Source organism: Lutra lutra, chromosome 3 (genome assembly GCF_902655055.1).
Source record: "Lutra lutra chromosome 3, mLutLut1.2, whole genome shotgun sequence".
Classification (NCBI taxonomy): domain Eukaryota; kingdom Metazoa; phylum Chordata; class Mammalia; order Carnivora; family Mustelidae; genus Lutra; species Lutra lutra.
Window position 1 is genome coordinate 149,883,943 of NC_062280.1, and position 21,384 is coordinate 149,905,326.

Here is a 21,384-nt window from a genome sequence, read left to right on the forward strand (position 1 = left end):
CAAAAAAAATTAAAAATAGAATTGCCCTATGATCCAGGAATACTGGTTATTTACCTAAAAAATACAAAAACTAATTCAAAGGAATACATGTACCCCTGTATTTACTGCAGCATTAGTTACAATAGCCAAACAATAAAAGCAGCCCAAATGTCCATCAACTGATGAATGGGTAAAGAAGAGGGGGTACACATACATGCACACACAAACATTTTTCAGTCATGAAAAAGAAGGAAATCTTGCCATTTGCAACAACATGGATGGAGCTAGAGTGTAATGCTGAGTTAGGTAAGTCAGTCAGAGAAAGACAAATACTATATGATCACACTTGTGTGTAGAATTTAAGAAACAAATGAGCAAAGGAAACAGAGAGACAGAGACAAACCAAGAAACAAACTCTTAACCATAGAGAACAAACTGATGGTTACCGGATGGGAGGTTGGGTAGGAACACGGGGGAAATAAGGGATGGGGATTAAAGAGTACACTTACTTTGATGGAAAAAGAAATGGAATTTTTAAGAAGAGAAAAAATACAGCGAAGGTCAACAAAAATAAATATTCCAACAAAAGAAAAAACATACACAATTAGAAAATATAGTTTTGAAAGAAGCTATTATTTGCAATACTTCCAGGAAATACAAAGTAGAAAGGAATAAATCTAATAAGACATGTAGAAATCCTTGGAGAAACAGATAATATATGTGTCCACACATGTCCTCTAAGTCTGAGCACATTTTTCGAAGTACCTAAATGGAGATCTGAAACCTGAATTAACTTTCCGAAGGGAGGAAGGTGGGGAGAAGTGTTCTGGAAAATGAAAGCTTTTTTTGACCCCAGGAACTGGGGGAAGAAAAAAAAAAAGCATGTTGCTGGTTGTTGATACTAGACAGCAGAGTGGAGAGTCCAAGTTAAAGCTCGAAATGGGAACCTAAAGTCATATATTACAGATATTTTAGTAGTCTAAGTTTTGAAGCTTGTATGTTATATTTCACTCAGTGGAAGGACATAGGGAGGTTTAAATAAGTGAATGACCCAAAAGGTTTGCATTTTTTAAAACAACTAGAAGGTTGCTTTGTGGATTGAAAGGGCTATGAAGAATGAACGCAGCACAGTCTCTGCCTTCATTCATTCATTTATTCAGACAGTCAGTCCAGTCCACTCTAGACAATAGTCCCTGCCTTCAAAGAGCCTTCTTTGTACAGGAAAAGGAGACAGACACTGAACAAGTGAGCACAATATATAGCTTTTCAAATGGAAGTAAATGCTATGGAAGCAGGGAAGAGGAGTAGAAAGTGCAGGGGGCCAGGGCGATTAAAAAAGGCCCTGCCGATAAAGTGACACTTTGGTAAAGACTGGCAGGAAAGAGTGAAAAATGGCTGGGGGTAAAGAGGGTTAAATTATATTTCATTTAATTTTTAAGCTAAGAAATACTAAAACACACTGTACTTCAAAGAGCCCAATGTCTGTGGGTAGCAGTGGGTAGTAGTGGTTTCAGATACCCACTTCATTTTGGAGTTCTCTGCACTTTTTTCATTTATAGTTCTTAAAGAAACCTTCTAGTTCTCCCAGGGGACTCTTTACCAAAATAACTTTGCTTCCTCCCTTATTGCTCTATAATAGCTGTAATTTAAGGACTGTATGCTGGACTTCAGCATCCCCAGATGCTGCCTACAGGATAAATAAATGACTGTAGAGCTCTGTGGATTGAAAGAAAAACCTTACTCTTACTTAGAACATTTAAAAAAAATGTTTGCTTTCAGTAATATATTCTTCAGGTATCTTTCATGCTCCTTTGAATTAATTTGTTCAATATTCATTCAGAACTTACTTATTGTCTACAGCCATACCACCCTGAACGTGCCCGATTTCGTCTGATCTCGGAAGCTAAGCAGGGTCGGGCCTGGTTAGTACTTGGATGGGAGAACTTACTTATTGATCCCTGCACTGTAGCAGGCACCATGACCAGTGTTGGGCTTTCAATGGTGAAGATTAACATGGCTCCTTTGCTGATAAAGCTTCTTAGAATTTAATAAGAAAGGGTACGTATCCTTAACAGCCACTGATAATGCGCTTACATTTGGAGAGGAAAGCTATTAAATTAAATAATGTGTTTTGATTCAGCAAACCAATGTGAGTGCTTACCTCCTTGACAAGCATTGTGGCTGAAGTAACATAGATGAATGAGACTCAGTTACTGCCGTAATGGAGTCATAATCTAGCAGAAGATATTGACTACAAAACTCGAGTAGAATGAATTATACTGTGATTGTGTGACTTGAGTCTGTGGGAGCACAGAGAAGTGAACAATGTTATCTGTTTGAAGCTTTGGAAAAATTCATGTGTTATCTGGGAAAGTTATGTGTTATCTAGGTCTTGAATCTGGAACTGATTTGCTAAGTAAGATCTCTCCAGGACATTCTCAGTGAAAGATAGAATAAATCAAGTCCGGCAGGTAGACACTTCAGTGCTTTTTTCAGAATTATTAGCCAGCCTTAATATCCATTAAATATTTAAGGAACAGCACCATATCATCTAAAATGTGTCAATGCCTAGTAAGTAGTGAGGGTTGCTATGTGAATGTAACTCCCTTATAATTGGGATTGCAGATGAAGCTATTTCTCTATTTAGTCTTTTTTATAAAGTGACATAAGAGTTACAGTGGTCAATATACAGCTTACAAAAATAATTGGCTCTTCAGTAAATTAGTAAAGTAAATGTAATTTTTGTTTTTTTTAAATATCATCAAAAACAACTCTATTATATTCTTCCATTAATTGCCATGAATTAGTTTAACCCAAAGTCAATTTACAAACTCACCCATCCTACCTCTATGGATTCAGCATTAATCATAATTGTTTTTTATTCCATTTCATTGAGAAATTTAACCCTGTAGAGACCTACTTCCATTATACTATTGCTCATTCTGTTAAAGTATGTCACTAAGCTTATTTATATCTCTGGTACAGAGTGCAAATTGGATGCAAGAATGTGTTCACTTATGCAATCAGCATTTTTCATCAGAGTTCATGACCTTGCATAAAGCTCTCAAAAGGAACCAAGACCTGATAAAGGCTAACAGCACTTGAAATTCTTTTTACATTTTCCGGTTTTTGGCAAACTTAAAAAGATTGCAGTCAGATGTTTTCATGAAAGCAGTAGAAGTTACTTAAAAAAATTATATATAAATATATTTTTCATTATATATTTTATAAAAATTATATGTATAATTTTTATAAAATATATAATCAATAGAAGTTACTTTATATATATATTACTTAATATATAAGTTACTTATATATGTTACTTAATATACATATATATTATATATATATAATTTTAAGAAACTTCTATTGCTTTTCAAAATTATATATATATATATACATATATATATGAGGAGAGGCAGAGGGAGAGGAAGAGAGGAAGAGAGAAAATCTTAAGCAGGCTCCATGCCCTGTACGAAACCCAATTCAGGGCCGGATCTCAACAACACTGAGATCATGACCTGAGCTGAAATCAAGACTTAGACACTTAACCAACCGAGACACCTAGACACCCCTAAAATATTTTTCTTAAATCAAAAAAGAAAAAGTTACTTCTCATGGAACCCACTACATAACTCATTCATAAGGTCTATCCTTATCAGTGGTCTGTGGATTGCTTTAGATTGTCAACTGCTAATGTCTGACATGGAATTCTATTTGTGCAGTATATCTGGTATTTTGTATAATATACATCACATAATTGTTTCTCCATAGATGTGGAAAATTTGAAGGAGTAGAATACATGAGTTCCTTTGTCTCTTTAATGTTCCTGACTCAGTAAGCGTAGGATGACATATAAACCCTAATTGTGTTGCCTTGTCATATTTTTTTTTTTTCTTTTTGTGGCTACATCCATTCTGGGACATAAACTGTTTAGGTCATAATCCTAGTCATAGTAAATGTTTGAATAATATAAATGCATTAAAACAATTCAACATCTAACTAAACAAATTAAACAATTAAATTAAAATTAAATTTTAATTTAATTTAAACAAATCAATATCTATAGCTGTTTTTGTTTGCTTAATAACAAACAAAATAATGAACATATTTCTTTTTTAGATATTCTATTATTTGTAACTCTATTTTCATCATTCATGACTCATTTTGTTGTCCTTTAATATTATAAAGTTGACAGTGGGGAGTCTGAACTGAAATGCCTGCCACATTCTTGTCTCTGATCGTTATGCTACCTGAACAATTATATGTCATTTGTGTCTTCCCATTGTACTTTTAGAAGTACCATGGGGGTAGCAAATGTACAACAAATACATCCCTTGATTAAATTTATATTTCAGAAAAATTCAATGTGTTAGACAAATAGGAGTACTAAACTTAAATATAGTTGAGAATACTGGAATAAAAAAGATTTTACTGTAGTAAAGTAGTTCCTACTTTATCTTTCTGACAAGCTAATTATTTGCTACAATCAAATCTAGTAATTCTAATAGTAGCAGTTACTACTGCAACTCTAGAACTCTAGTAGTAATGAAAGTAATCATTCTAAAAATACTGATATGATTCCTTAGCCACTTTACCTCAATTGTAGATGAAGTACTACCACTAATTGTCAGCTGAGACTAAGTATAGACAAAAAACATTCTGATAATTTTTATAGCTGAGGTTGTGTGATAATTTTTAAAATAAGAATTACTGGATTCTGAGGAAGCTGGTAGAGTAGGAGGAACATAAACCCATATCCTCCCATGGATACAATTAGAAAATACCCACATCAGTGTAAATAATGCAGAAAATGAACAAAAGTCACAGAACAACTAAAGGTAGAAAAGTGGCTACATTGAAAATGACAGGAAGGGTGGATATATGGGAACCAAATCAGACCTGTTAGACTATCCTAAGGAGGGGACCATCCTAAGGAGGGAGGAACACTGCAGGCATGGAGAAAGGAGAGAAGCAGATCCCTCACAAGGCACAGGAGACCCACACTGGGAGATGAATCCCCATAACATTTGGCTGTGCAATCCAGAGGGACTTAGAACCTCAAGTTCCTTTAATCAGTGGGACTTATCACCTAGAACTTTGAAAATCAGAGGGCTTGGCCTTGGAGGAGCCTGGAAGGCAAGAGGAAACTAAGTCCCAACCTTAAAGGCACAGCACAACAAAGAGGCCTGCTAAGATACAGTATAGAAGCATTACTTCAAAACAAGACTGGAGCATACAGAAAGGAGATGTGTTTACTAATCTCAGCCTGTGCTGGGGAGGCAAAGATCGTTGGGAGACTTTTGTAAGAATAAAATAGTTGGAAGGCCCCTTTTCCAGCATGGATAGTAGACACTTGTGGGAATGAACACAGCATACACACTTTCCATAGCTTCCTAAAAGTGCACCCATCCCTGCACTCCTCTGTGAACCTAACCCTATCCACAACAGGCAGAGAGTCATTTACAGATGACTGGACTGAAAACAAATGTGGCTCAGCCCAACACAGTGAATGCAGCATACATAAGAGACACTCATGAAATGCCAGGTCCCAGTGAACAAGGGACATTACACTACAGAGCATCTTAGGACATCTTCACAAAGCCACTCCTTGCAATAGCAGGGGATACAGCTGACTTTCCTAACACATAAAAACAGACTTGGATAAAATGAGAAGACAGGAATAGGTCCCAAATGAAAGAACAGGGGAAAATAACAGCAAGATATCTAAATGGAAACAGAGATAATATGCCTGATAGAGAATTTTTTAAAAAGATTATAAAGAGACTCACTGGACTTGAGAAGAGAGTGGAAGATCTACGCGAGACTCTACACAAAGAGAACACATGAAAAAGAACAAAGATGAATTCAGTAACTGAAATTAAAAATGCACTAGAGGGAATAATGGGTAGACTAGAAGAAGTAGCAGAACCAATCAACAACAAGTAGGAGAGAGTAATAGAAAGCGGTCAAACTAAATAGGAGAAAGAAAAAAGACTAATAAGAGTCTCATGCTCTACCGACTGAACTAGCCGGGCGCTGAAAAAAGACTAATAAAACATGAGAATAGATTAAAGGAAATCAGTGATAGCATCAACTATAATCACATTTGCATTTTAGGGATTCCAGATGAAGAGAGAGAAAAAGGAGAAGAAAATTTATTTGAAGAAATTATAGATGAAAGCTTCTCAATCTGGGGATGGAAACAAAAATCCAGATCCAGGAGGCAACAACAAAATCAATGCAAGGAGGTCCACACCAAGACACATAGTAATGAAAATGGCAAAGAATAGTGATAAAGAGAAAATTTTAAAAGCAGCAAGAGAAAACAGCTATATAAAAAGGAAATCCCAGGAGGCTATCAGCTTATGTTTCAGTAGGAACTTTGCAAGCCAGAAGTGAGTGGCATGATATATTTAACCTGCTGAAAGGAAAAAACCTGCAGCCAGTAATACTCTATCCAGCAAGGCTATCATTCAGAATAAAAGGTTTGATAAAGAGTTTCCCACACAAAAGGTAAAGAAATTCATGACCACTAAGCCATCCCTTCAAGAAATTATTAAAGGAGACTATATGAGTGGAAAGGAAAGATCCTAAATAGGAGTTAAAAAAAATAGTAGGATGGACAAAAGCAGTAAAATTAAGTGTATCTATAAAAATCATTCAAGGGATTCACAAAATAAAAGGATGTAAGGTATGACAGCATATAACTAAAATGTTAGGTGGAGGAAGTAGAAATGTAGTGCTTTTAAAATGAGTTCAAACTTAACAATCAAATTAATATAGACAGTTATATGTAGAAGATGATACATGTAAATCTAATAGTAGCCAAAACAAAACAAAACAAAAACTGGCAAAAGATAGGCAAACAATAAAGAGAAAGGAACCCAAGTATATCACTAAAGAAAGCCATCAAACCATGAGCAAGAAGAGAGCAAGAGAAGAAAGGATCAGAGAGGAGCCACAAAACCAATCACAAAACAAGTAACAGAATAGTAACAAATAAATATCTATCAATAATTACTTTGAATTTAAATGGACTAAATGTCCCATCAAAAGACATAGAGTGATGAAATGGATAAAAAAAACAAGACACATCGGGGCGCCTGGGTAGCTCAGTGGGTTAAGCCTTTGCCTTCAGGTCAGGTCATGATCTTAGGGTCCTGGGATGGAGCCCTGCATCAGGCTCTCTGCTCAGCAGGGAGCCTGCTTCCCCTGCCTCTCTGCCTGCCTCTCTGCTTACTTGTGATCTCTCTCTGTCAAATGAATAGATAAATATATCTTTAAAAAAAGAAAAAAAGACCCATCAATTTACAGCCTATAAGACTCATTTCAGACCTAAAAACACATCATACACATTGAAAGTGAGGGAATAGGGGCGCCTGGGTGGCTCAGTGGGTTAAGCCGCTGTCTTTGGCTCAGGTCATGATCTCAGGGTCCTGGGATCGAGTCCCGCATCGGGTTCTCTGCTCAGCAGGGAGCCTGCTTCCCCCCACCCCTCTGCCTGCTTCTCTGTCTACTTGTGATCTCTCTCTGTCAAATAAATAAATAAAAATCTAAAAAAAAATGAGGGAATAGAAAAATATTTATAGTTCAAATTGTTGTAAAAAGAAAGCCAAGGTAGAAATTTTTATAAAGGACAAAGTAGATGTTAACACAAAAACCATCAGAAGAGACAAAGAAGGATCAGATAGAATAAGAAAGGGGCCAATCCAACAAGAAAATATACCAATTGCAAATATTCATACACTCAACATAAGAGCATCCAAGTATATAAAACAGTTAATAGGGATGCCTGCATGGCTCAGTTGGGGTCTGCCTTTGGCTTGGGTCATGTCCCAGGGTCTTGGGATTGAGCCCCACATCAGGCTCCCTGCTCAGCAGAGTGCCAGCTTCTTCCTCTCCCTGCCACTCCTCCTGCTTGCACTCTCTCTATATATAATAAGTAAATTCTTTTAAAAAAATTTTTTAAAAAGAGTTAACACAGTAATAGTAGGGGACATTAATACCCCCTTTACTTTGATGGCTAGATCATCTAAACAAAATCAATAGGAAATTCTAGCTTTGAGTGACACACTGGACCACATGGCTCTAAGACTGATCTATTCAGAACATCCCATCCTAAAACAAGAGAATACACATTCTTTTCAAGTACACATGGAACATTCTCCAAGAATAGATCATATATTAGGCCACAAAACAAGCCTTGATAGGGGCGCCTGGGTGGCTCAGTGGGTTAAAGCCTCTGTCTTCGGCTGAGGTCATAGTTCCAGTGTCCTGGATCAAGCCCCACATCGGGCTCTCTGCTCAGCAGGGAACCTGCCTCCTCCTCCTCTCTCTCTCTCTGCCTGCCTCTCCGCCTACTTGTGATCTCTATCTGTCAAATAAATAAAAAAAATCTTAAAAAAAAAAACAAAAACAAGCCTTGATAAATTCAAAGGGTCAAAGTCATACTATGCAACCTTTCTGACCACAAAGCTATGAAACTAAAAATCAACCACAAGGAAAAATCTGGAAAGAGCACAAATAAATGGAGGCTAAATAACATGCTCTTAAACAATGAATGGGTCAAGCAAGAAATCAAAGAAGAAATAAAAAATTTTATGGAAACAAATGAAAATGAAAACACTGGTACAAAATCTTTGGGATGCAGCAAAAGCAGTTCTGAGAGGAAAGTTTATAGCAAAACCCGCCATGCCTCCAAAAGCAACAGAAATATCAACAACCTAACCTTATACCTAAAGGAGCTAGAAAAACAAGAGCAAACAACACCCCAAACCAGCAGAAGGAAGGAAATAATAAGGATAATAGAAGAAATAAATGATATTAGAAACTAACAACAAAACCAAAATAAAAGCAATAGAACAGATCAATGAAACCTGGAGCAATTTCCTTGAAAAAGTCAAGAAAATTTATAAACCTCTAGCCAGACTCATCAGAAGTAGGAGGAGGAGAAACAAGGTCCCAAATAGGCAAAATCATAAATGAAATAGAAGAAGTAATAGCTAACAGAAATATAAGCAAATATAAGAGAATATTATGAAATAATATTTATAATATAAATGAAATATTATGAAATGTAAGAGATCATGAAAACATATGCCAACAAATTGGACAACCTCAAGGAAGTGGATAATTTCTGAGACATATATAACCTCTCAGAACTGCAGCATATATAATGGAATATTATGCAGCCATCAAAAAGATGAAATATTGCCATTTGCAACAACATGGATAGAACTAGAGGGTATTATGCTAAGTGAAAGAATCAGAGAAATCCAATTATATGATCTCACTGATATGTTGAATTTAAGAAACAAGGCAATGAATCATAGGGGAAGAGAGGAAAAAATGAAATGAGATGAAACCAGAGAGGGAGAGAATCATAGGAAACAAACTGAGGGTTGCTGGGGGTGGGGGGATGTGGAGGGATTTGGTACCTGGGTGATGGACATTGAGGAGTGTATGTGTTGCAATGAGCACTGGGTATTATTTAAGATTGATGAATCACAGACCTGTACCCCTGAAAAAATAATACACTTAAGAAGAAAAAAAAAACTGAATCAAAAAGAAAATTTGAATAGGCCTATTACCAGCAATGAAGTGTGAATCAGTAATCAAAAAACTCTTAACAAACAGAAGTTCAGAAACAGGTGGCTTTACAGGCAATTTTTCCCAAGCATTGAAAGAAGAGTTAATACCTAGTCTTCTCAAAACAATTCCAAAAAAAAAAAAAAAAAAAAAAAATAGAAGAGGAAGGAAAACTTCCAAATTCATTTATGAGGCTATTAGCACTCTGATTCCAAAACCAGATAAAGATACTACAAAAAACCAGAACAGACCAATATCCCTGATTAGCATAGATGTAAAAATCCTCAACAAAATACTAGCAAACTGAATCTAACAATACATTAAAAAAGTTACTTACCATGATCATATGGGATTTATTCCTGACAGGGAAGATGCTTCAATATTCACCCATCTATCAGTGCTATATATCAGATCAACAAGAGAAAGGATAAAAACTATATGAACATTTTAGGGGTGCCTGGGTGGCTCAGTTGTTTAAGCATCTGCCTTCGGCTCAGGTCATGATCCCAGGGTCCTGGGATCGAGCCCCGCATTGGGCTCCCTGCTCAGTGGGGAACCTGCTTCTCCCTCTGCCTCTGCAGCTCCCCACACTTGTGTGCTTTCTCTCATCCTCTCTCTGTCAAATAATCTTTTTTTTAAACTATATGAACATTTTAATAGATGCAGAAAAACATTTGACTAAGAACGAGATCCTTTCATGATAGAATCCCTCAACAAAGTAGGTTTAGAAGCAACATATCTCAAAATATAAAAACCTTATATGGAAAACCCACAGTAAAAATCATACATAATGGGGAAAACTGAGAGCTTTTCCTGTAAGGTCAGGTAGAAGACAAGGATGTCCACTCTCCACACCTTTTTTCTTTTTTTAAAGATTTTATCTATCTATCTGTCTATCTATCTATCTATCTATCTATCTATCATCTTTCTATCTATTTATTTAGACAAAGAGAGTAAGAACTTGTACATGGCAGGATGAGGAGAGGAAGAGGGTGAGAAGGGAGCATGAATCTCAAGCAGATTCCACACTGATTACAGAGCCTTATGCAGGACTCAATCTCAGGACCCTGAGATCATGACCTGAGCCAAAACCCAAAGTCAGACATTTAACTGACTGAGCAATCCAGGCACCCCAATGACACTTTCAACAGAGTACTGGAAATCCTAGCCATAGTAACCATACTACCAAAAGAAATAAATACATCCAAATCTGTAAAAAAGAAGTAAAACTTTCACTCCTTGCAGATGACATGATATATCATATAAAAAACCCTAAAGACTCCACAAAAAGCTGCTACAACTAATAAATAAACTTAATAAAATCACAGGATACAAAATCAATATACAGATATCTGTTGCATATCTATATATGAAAAATGAAGCCTCTGAAAATGAAATTCTTTTTAAAAACTCCATTTACAATTGCATCAAAAATGATAAAGTGCCTAGGAATAAATTTAACCAAGTGGTGAAAGACTTGTAATCTGAAAACTATAAAACATCGATGAAAGAAATTGAAGACAACATGAATGGAAAGACATTCTATGCTCATTGACTAGAAGTATAATTGTTATTAAAATGTCCATACTACCCAAAGCAATCTACAGATTGAATGTAGTATCTATCAAAATACCAACAACATTCTTCACAGAACTAGGACAACCAATCCTAAAACTTTTATGGAACCCCAAAAGATCTCGCATAGCCAAAAGAATCTTGAAAAAGAAAAAAAAAAAAAAAACCCAAAACTGGAGGCATAATAATTACAGACTTCAAGTCATAATACAAACCTATAGTAATCAAAACAGTATCATATAGGTATAAAAATGACACAGGATCAATGGAATGGAATAGAAAGCCCAGAAGCAAACTCACAAGTATCTAGTCAATTAATATTAAACAAAGGAAGTATGAATATATATATAGTATGGAAAAGAGTCTCTTCAACAAATGGTGTTGGGAAAAGTAGACAGACACATGCAAAAGAATGAAACTGGATCACTTTTGTAGGCCATATACAAAAATAAACTCAAAATGGATTAAAGACTTCAGTGTGAGGCTTGAAACCATAAAATCTTAAAAGAGAACACACACAGTAATTTCTCTGACGTCAGTCAAGCAGCATTTTTCTAGATACGTCTCCTGAGGCAAGAAAAAGAAAAGGAAAAATAAACTGTTGCAACTACATGAAAATAAAAAAAGTTTCTGTACAGAGAAGAAAACAACCAACAAAACTAAAAGAGAACCTACTGAATCGGAGAAGATATTTTCAAGTAATATATCTTATAATACTTAGTATTCAAAATATATAAAGTACTTATACAACTCAACACTGAAACCCCCCAAATAGTCCAATTAAAAAAAAAAAAATAAGGGCGGAAGACATGAGCAGACATCCCCAAGGAAGACATACAGATGACCAACACACACATGAAAAGATGCTCAACATCACTCATCCTTAGGGAAATGTAAATCAAAACCACAATGAGTTATCATCTCACACCAGGCTAAATCAAAACTCAAGAAACAAGTGTTGGTGAGGTTGTGGAGAAAAAACAACCCTCTTGTATTGTTGGTAGGAATGGAAAGTGTTAGAGCTACTATGGTTGACAGTATGAAGTTTCCTCAAAAAATTAACAATAGAACTATCCTATGATCTAATAAGCACATTGCTGGGTATTTATCCCCCAAAATGCAAAAACACTAATTTAAAGGGATATAGGCACCCATTTGTTTATTGCAGCATTATTGACAATAGCCAAACTTTGGAAGCAGCACAAGTATCTGTAAATGGATGAATAGATAAAGAAGATGTTGGCAATAAATATATATATATATATATATATACACATTATATTCGTATATATATGTATATATATTCATTCATATATGTATATATAATGAGTTACTCAGACTTAAAAAAGAATTAAATCTTGCCATTTGCAACAACATAGTTGGATCTAGAGAGTATAATGCTAGGCAAAATAAACGAGTTAGAGAAAGACAAATACCATATGATCTCACTCATGTGTGGAATTTAAGAAACAAAACAAATAAAGGATAAAAAACAAAAACAAAATCCCAAAAAACAAGCAAACAAAAAAACCAGACTCTTAGCTAGAGAGAACAGGTGGGTACTGGAGGAAAGGTAAGTACACTTATCTTGATGAGCACTGAGTAATATGAAAGTGTTGAGAGGTGCCTGGGTAGCTTAGTTGGATTGAACATTGACTCCTGATTTCAGCTTGGGTCATGATATGGGGGTCCTGGGGTTGAGCCCTGTGTCAAGCTCCATGATCAGAGGGCAGTCCACTTGAGGATTTCTCTATCTCTGCCCCTCTGCCTGTTTTTGTGCAAGCTATCTAAAATAAATAGACAAATGTTTAGTGTTGAATCACTATATTATATACCTGAAACTAATATAGTACTGTACGTTAACCACATTGGAATTAAAATTTAAAAAATAAAAAAGTAGGGGCACCTGGGTGGCTCAGTCAGTTAAGCTGCTGCCTTCGGCTCACGTCACGATCCCGGGGTCCTGGGATTGAACCTTGCATGGGGCTCCCTGCTCAGCAGGGAGTCTTCTTCTCCCTCTCCCTCTGCCTGCCTCTCTGCCGACCTGTACTCTCTGTGTGTCTGTTAAATAAATAAAATAAAATAAAATAATAAAATAAAATAAAATCTTTAAGAAATTAAAATAAAAAATAAGTATCAGAGGATTTACTAGCAAAAATTGCTGCAAATAAAAGTTAAATGTTCTGATAAATAGATAAAGAAATATAAGCATATGAGGTGATAGATCTGTTAAGTCATTGGGGGAAATCCTTTCACTATGTATACATACATCAATTCATCACCTTGTATATTTGACATATCTTACAATTTGTTTGTCAGTTATACCTCAGTGAAGCAGAGGGGGAAAATATTTATACTGAGGTAGGTGAAAAATGCCTAAAAGCAAATTGGATTCATCTTTCTCCTCATTGACAGGAAAATTTTGGTTAGGTTGAAGATTCTTCCTTTTTATAAATTCCACATGTAAATAACAGGGCATTTTCTTTGGAATTACCCTAAGATTTAATGACAGTATAAGAAATATCAAATGACTTTTAAAAAACACGAGGTTTTTATCTAAAAACCAAAATTAAATTAAAAAATCCCCAAAACTTGAATCTCTTCATCAGCAGAAGTGATAAAAATAGAATATCTCTCAAATCTTTTTTAGCTATATAATTCTATAGTAATGCTCATATAATCATGAATATCCTTTTTTTCTATGATTCTTTATTCCAAGAACTTTTGATACTGATAGTTAGTGAATAACTTGAAGAAGTATCTTTTTTAGTGACAACATTGGTTTTAATTAAAAATGTATGACAGAAAATCCATCATTTTAGTAATGTACTTACTTTGTGTCTATTAAGGATAGACTTTGCTCCCAATAAAGTTATGTAGGCACAGTTGTTCTCTAGTCATTATAACATGATTTTCTTAATGAGACTATTTTATTTTCACTTCAAAATTAAATAAAATATATTTTATTGTACTCTCCTTGGGTCTATTGAAATTACGAAAAGCATAATGCTTATTATATGACAAGTGAAGAAAGCAATGGCTAATATTCTCTTCTCCTTCCTGCCTGCCTCTGAAAATGATAATTAAAATTTTAATTTGAACACTAGGCATATTTCTAAAATGTTCACAATGTGATACTTTACATTGAAGTGTATAGATCATGTTGAACTATACACTTATTTTTCACTATGAATCATACAGGCGTTATAGTTTGAATTAAATTTTTCAATCATAAAATCATTCATATTACCACTATTGATTTAAACATTAAGAGTTTCAAGATTCAGTCTTTCCCAGTTAGTGATACTTATCGTATACACTTTCATAAGTTTAATGACCACCATTGCAGAGAAGATTACTACTATTACAAGCTTTAAAAGGGTCTGGCTAGGGCGCCTGGGTGGCTCAGTGGGTTAAGCCGCTGCCTTCGGCTCAGGTCATGATCTCAGGGTCCTGGGATCGAGTCCCGCATCGGGCTCTCTGCTCAGCAGGGAGCCTGCTTCCATCTCTCTCTCTCTCTCTGCCTGCCTCTCCGTCTACTTGTGATCTCTCTCTGTCAAATAAATAAATAAAAAATCTTCAAAAAAAAAAAAAGGGTCTGGCTATTTTCTCATAATCAAATGCTATGCGAACAAAGCTCAGTGGTGTTATCTGTTTTCATTGGATTTTTCTAAATCAAAGATCCCATTTTAGGGGCACCTGGGTTGCTCAGTAGGTTAAGTTTCTGCCTTCAGCTCAGGTCATGATCTCAGGGCCCTGGGATGGAGCCCTACATCGGGCTCTATGCTCACCAGTGAGCCTGCTTCCCCCTCTCTCTCTGCCTGCCTCTCTGCCTAGTTGAGATCTCTCTCTCTGTCAAATAAATAAGTAAAATCTTAAAAAAAAATCACATTTTATTGAATAGTGATTTTGTCCACAGACAAAACAGTGGACCAAATTAGCTAAAATTAAAAACATTTATATTTATATAAAGTACGACTTAAAATGCATTGTATTTTTAATTATTTAATTTAAATGTTATTTTTAAAATTTTTTTCTAAAATCTACATAGCTTCAGTGAAAAAAATGGTTATCCATAACAAAGTTTCAGTAAAAGAAAACTTAAAATCCTTAATTTAAGCATGGCAGTGTGGCCTTTCCCTCCAGACTAACCTCCTTATAATTCCTCAAAGAATTCTTATTGTATATGTATTTGCTTAGAATGTTTTCCTAATAGCTTCTTTTCATGGCTTTAGAAATCTTCTTACAAAAGGTAGTCTATAAATACATTATATCAATTCTAAAACACATATTGAGTAAAATATTCACTAGCTGATAAAGTTTTCAATTATTTGTATAATCTTAGTCAATAGTGGAAATAGAATACTTCATTAACTTTCTTCTTTGTTTTCTTTTCATTATTCTTAAATTTCCCTAATGCATTTTGTTTCCCTCTGGTCCCATGTTCCATATCCACCTCTGTGGATTCTGAATCCTGGATTACTAAGTGATGCTTGGTTTTGCATCATGTCTTGGATCAGAGTAATGATTAATTGTGGAAAAAAAGTATTTCTGGTGAGAAGTTTTTTAAAAAAATTCTTCAGGGGAGGATGAGAAAATGGCAGAAGAGGAGGACCCTAAGGTTAGCTGGTCCCACTGATATAACTAGATGACACATTAGTGTAAATAACCCAAAAAATGACCCAAAGAGTGGCAAAACAAATGCTACAACTTAACATAGAGAAGAGGCTACAACAAAGAAGGTAGGAAGATGGAGACACAGTTTGGAAATGAAATGGACCATAGCCATCTGGTGTAGGGAAGGAGCCAGTGGTACAGGGAAGGGAGAGAGACTATCATACTGAGAAGCCTGCACAGGATAGACAAATTCCCATAATATTTGGCTTTGAAAACAAGAGGGTGAATTTTGTGAGTTCTTAAAACAAGCATGACTTAAAGCTTGGAATTTTAAAAATCAGCAGGCTAGACTCTGGGAGAGGCTTGAGGATGTTAAGAAGTCAAGTCCCCACCCCTAAAGAGAGAGAAGGACCAGCAGCCAGTGGAGATACAGCATGGAAGCAACAATTTGAAAAAAGGCCTGGGCAGAAGGGAGGGAGATTATTTACTCATTGAAGAGCTGGCCCTGAGGGGCAAGAATCACCAGGAGACTGCTCCAGGAACAAAAGAGCTAGTAGATGTCATTTCCCTTGCTCACTCCTTTCACCCACCAACATAAACACAGTGCTACCTGGAGAAACCAGCACAAAGCTGACACTCACTACCTAGCTTACTTATACCATGCCCAGCACTACCAAAGATCCACCTCTGGCATCTACACTTGCCCAGTCCTAGCACCTTAAACTCCTTCCCTAGAGGACCAGCACTTCAACAACACTTCATCTCCTGACGTGTGCATTTTGTTAGACTCAGTTCTGGAAGCAGTGGTTAGAGGTCACATTTCACAAGCAGACGAGCACTCCCCCTTATTAAAATGTGCCCCACTCAGCCAGGGACCAAACACAGTCTACAATAGGCAGAGAGAGTTTCGGTAGACACCTGGACTGAAGGAAAAAGAGGCAGCTCAACAGCAGAGTACACGCAACACACATAGGAGATATGCTTTGAATTCTAGGCCTTGCCGAAGAGGAGACACTTCAATTGCAGGGCACTATAGGACCTTTTTTCATAAGGCCCTTACCTTCAAAAGCAAGAGATGTAGCTGACTTTCATAACATACAGAAACAGACAGAGTTAGACAAAATAAGGAGCCAGAATATTATCTCCCAAATGAAAGAATAGTACCAAACCACAGCAGAAGACCTAAGTGAAACAGATATAAGCAATATACTTGATGGTTAATTTAGAGTAATGATCATAAGGATATTCATTGGACTTAAGAGTCAAGAACGTCAGTAAGACCCTTAACAAAGAGACAAAAATGAATTAATCAGAGATGAAAAACACAATAAATGAAATTGAAAATACATTAGATAGAATAAATAGACCAGAGAATTCAGATAAATGAGTTTATGAACTGGAAAAGTAACAAAAAATAATCAAGGTGAATAAATGAGAGGAAAAAATATGCATATTGAGAATAGTCTTAGAGAACTCAGTGACTCCATCAAGACTAATATTCATATTATAGGGACTCATAGGAAAAGGAGAGAAAAAAGGGAGCAGAAAGTATATTTGAAGAATAATAGCAGAAAATTTCCTTAATCTGGAGAAGGAAACAGATATCCAGATCCAGGAGGCACAGAGATCCCCCTAAAAATTCAACCCAAGGAGGTCCACACCAAGACACATAGGAATGAAAATGGCAAAAAATGATAAAGAAAAAACTTCAAAGAAGCAGGAGAAAAGATAATAGTTACATACAAGGGAAGCCCCATAAGGCTATAGCAGATTTTTCAGCAGAAACTTTCCAAACCAGAAAGGAGTAATGTCACATATTCAAAGTGATGAATGGGAAAAATTTGCACACACGAATACTCTATCCAGCAAGGCTATCATTAAGAATACAGGGATAAAGAATTTCCCAAACAAAAGTTAAAGGAGTTCATGACTACTAAATCAAGCCCTTTAAGAAATATTAAAAGGAACTCTTTCAGTGGAAAGACCATTGATGATAGCATAAAAAGTAAATTGCAAACACAGTAAAAATAAGTATTTCTATAAAAATTAATCAAGGGATTCATAAAATTAAAGGATGTATAATATGACACCATTTACTGAAAATGTAGGGGAGAGGGAAATGAATGGGTTCAAATTAAAGCGATCATCAACTTAATACAGCGATATGCAGAAATTGTTATATACAAGCTTAATTGTAACTGCAAGTTCAAAAAACAGTCATATATATGTACAGAATAAAGATAAAGAAACCCAAGTATATCACTAAAGAAAGTCAATACCATGGAAAAAAGGATGAGAAAAGAACTACAAAACAAGTAACAAAATGACAATAAGTACATATTTATCAATAATTACTTGAAATTTAAATCAATTAAATGATCCCATCAAAATACATAGGAAAACAGAGTGGATAAAAATAAACAAAAGAACAAGAGCCATCTGTATGTTCCCTATAAGAGATTCATTTCAGACCAAAAGACCTACAGATTCAAAGTGAGGGGTTGAAGAAACAATTGTCCTGCATATGGATGTCATAAGGGAACCAAAGAAATATTTATATTGGACAGAATAGATTTTAACACAAAGACTGAAAGGAGCAAAGAAGGATAAGATACAATAAGAAAGGGGACAATCCAACAAGAAAATATACCAATTGCATATTTTCATGCACCCAACATGAGAACATCCAAATACATAAAACAGTTAATAACAAACATATATTTACTAATCAATAGCATTACAATAACAGTAGAGACATTAACATTCCACTTAACCTTGGTTAACAGAAAAAAGTGGTGTGTTCCTGAACTTTGGTTTGTTAGGAATTTTTTGATTACTGATTCACTTTCATTGCTGGCAATCAGTCTATTCAAATTTGCTGCTTCTTTCTGATTCAGAAAGAGATTACATATGTCTCAGATTATCCATTTCCTCGACATTGAAAATCAAAAATCAACAAGGAACTTGTAGCTTTGAATGACACCCTGGACCACATGGCTCTAACACTGATCTATTCAGAACATCCCATCCTAAAACAACAGAATACACTTTCTTTTCAAGTACACATGGAACATTCTCCAAGAATAGATCACATATTAGGCCACAAAACAAGCCTTGACAAATTCAAAGGGTCAAAGTCATACCATGCAAACTTTCTGACCACAAAGCTATGAAACTAAAAATCAACCACAAGGAAAAATCTGGAAAGAGCACAAATATATAGAGGTTAAATAACATGCTCTTAAACAATGAATGGGTCAAGCAAGAAATCAAAGAAGAAGTAATAAATTTCATGGAAACAAATGAAAATAAAAACACACTGGTACAGGGTCGCCTGGGTGGCTCAGTGGGTTAAAGCCTCTGCCTTTGGCTCAGGTCATGATTCCAGGGTCCTGGGATTGAGCCCCACATCAGGCTCTCTGCTCAGCGGGGAGCCTGCTTCCCTTCCTCTCTCTCTGCCTGCCTCTCTGCCTACTTGTGATCTCTGTCTGTAAAATAAATAAATAAAATCTTAAAAAAAAAGGAGCTAGAAAAAGAAGAGCAAACAATACCCAAACCAGCAGAAGGAAGGAAATAATAAGGATTATAGAAGAAATAAATGATATTAGAAACAAACTAAAAACAAACTAAAAAACTAAAAACTAAAAAACAACACAAAAACAAAAACAACAATAGAACCGATCAATGAAACCTGGAATGGTTTCTTTGCAAAAGTCAAGGAAATTAGTAAACCTCTGGCCAGACTCATGAGAAGTAGGAGGAAAAGGAACAAGGACCCAAATTAGGCAAAATTATAAATGAAATAGAAGAAATAACAACCAACATCACAGAAATACAAACAAAAGTAAGAGAATATTATGAAAACATTATGCCAACAAATTGGACAATATCGAAGAAATGGATAATCTGAGACATATGTAATCTCTTTCTGAATCAGAAAGAAGCAGCAAATTTGAATAGACTGATTACCAGCAATGAAAGTGAATCAGTAATAAAAAAATTCCTAACAAACCAAAGTTCAGGAACACACCCCTTCATAGGCAAATTTTCTCAAATATTGAAAGAAAAGTTAATACCTAGTCTTCTCAAAAGTATTCCAAAAAAAAAAAAATAGAAGAGGAAGGAAAACCTCCAAATTCATTCTATGAGGCCAGTATCATCTGATTTCAAAACCAGATAAAGACACTACAAAAAAAAATAGAACAGGATGGTATTTTAATAAACATAGATACAAAATCCTTAACAAAATACTAGCAAACTGAATCCTGTATTTTAAAAATTGCTCACCACAATCAAGTGGAATCAAGGGTGGTTCAGTATTCACCTATCATTTAATGTGATACATCACATGAGCAAGAGTAAGAATAAAATACATATGGGCATTGCAATAGATGCAAAAGAAACATTTGAGAAAGTAGGTCTAGAGAGAATATACCTCAGCATATCAACCCTTATATGTAAAACCTACACAAAAATCATAGTCAGTGGGGAAATAGGAATGACAAAGATGTCCACTTTTAATATTTTTATTCAACAAAGTACTGAAAGTCCTGGCCATAGCTGTTAGGCAACATAAAGAAATACAAGGCATCCAAATTGGGTAAAGAATAAGAAAAATTCCCATATTTGCAGGTGATATGGTACTATATATAAAAAATCCTAAGACTCCACCAAGGAACTACTAAAACTGATAAATTAACTTTGTAAAGTGGCTGGATACAAAATTAATGGACAGAAAACTGTTGAATTCCTATACACTCATCTTGGAGCATCAGAACATGAAATTAAGAGGGACACCTGGACGGTTTTATTGGTAGAGTATGTGACTCTTGATCTCTCAGGGTTGTAAGTTTGAGCTTCAAGTTGGGTATAAGACTTCTTAAGATAAAAATCTTTAGAAAAAAGTGAAATTCAGAGAACAATCCCATTTGCAATTTGTACCAAAATTAGTGAAGTACCTAGGAATAAGTTTAACCAAAACTCTGAAAGGCTTGTACTTGAAAACTATAAAACACTCAGGAAAGAAATTGAAGACTGCACAAATAAATGAAAGGACATTCCACGTTCATTGATTGGCGGTATGAATATTATTAAAATGTCCATATTATGCAGAGCAATCTACAGATTAAATACAACTCCATCAAAATACCAAAAACATTTTTCACAGAACTAGAACAATCCTAAAATTTTTACAGAACCACAGTAGAACTTGCATAGCTAAAGGAATCTTGAAAAAGAAAAACAAAGTTGGAGCATCACAATTCCATACTGCAAGTTATATTACAAAGCTGTAGTGGTCAAAACAGTATGGTACTGTTGGTACTATGTTGGTACTATGGCACAAAAATAGACACATAGATCAAAGGAATAGAACAGAAAACCCAGAAATAAACCCACAATTATATGGTTAATTAATATTTCCCAAAGGAGGAATGAGTATACAATGTGGAAAAGACAGTCTCTTCAACAAATGGTGTTGGGAAAATTAGAAAGCCACACATAAAAGAATGAAACTGGACACTTTCTTAGGCCATACACAAAAATAAACTCAAAATGGATTAAAGACCTCCAATGGGGCCTGAAACCATGAAAATCCTAGAGGAGAGCAAAGGCAAATCTCTC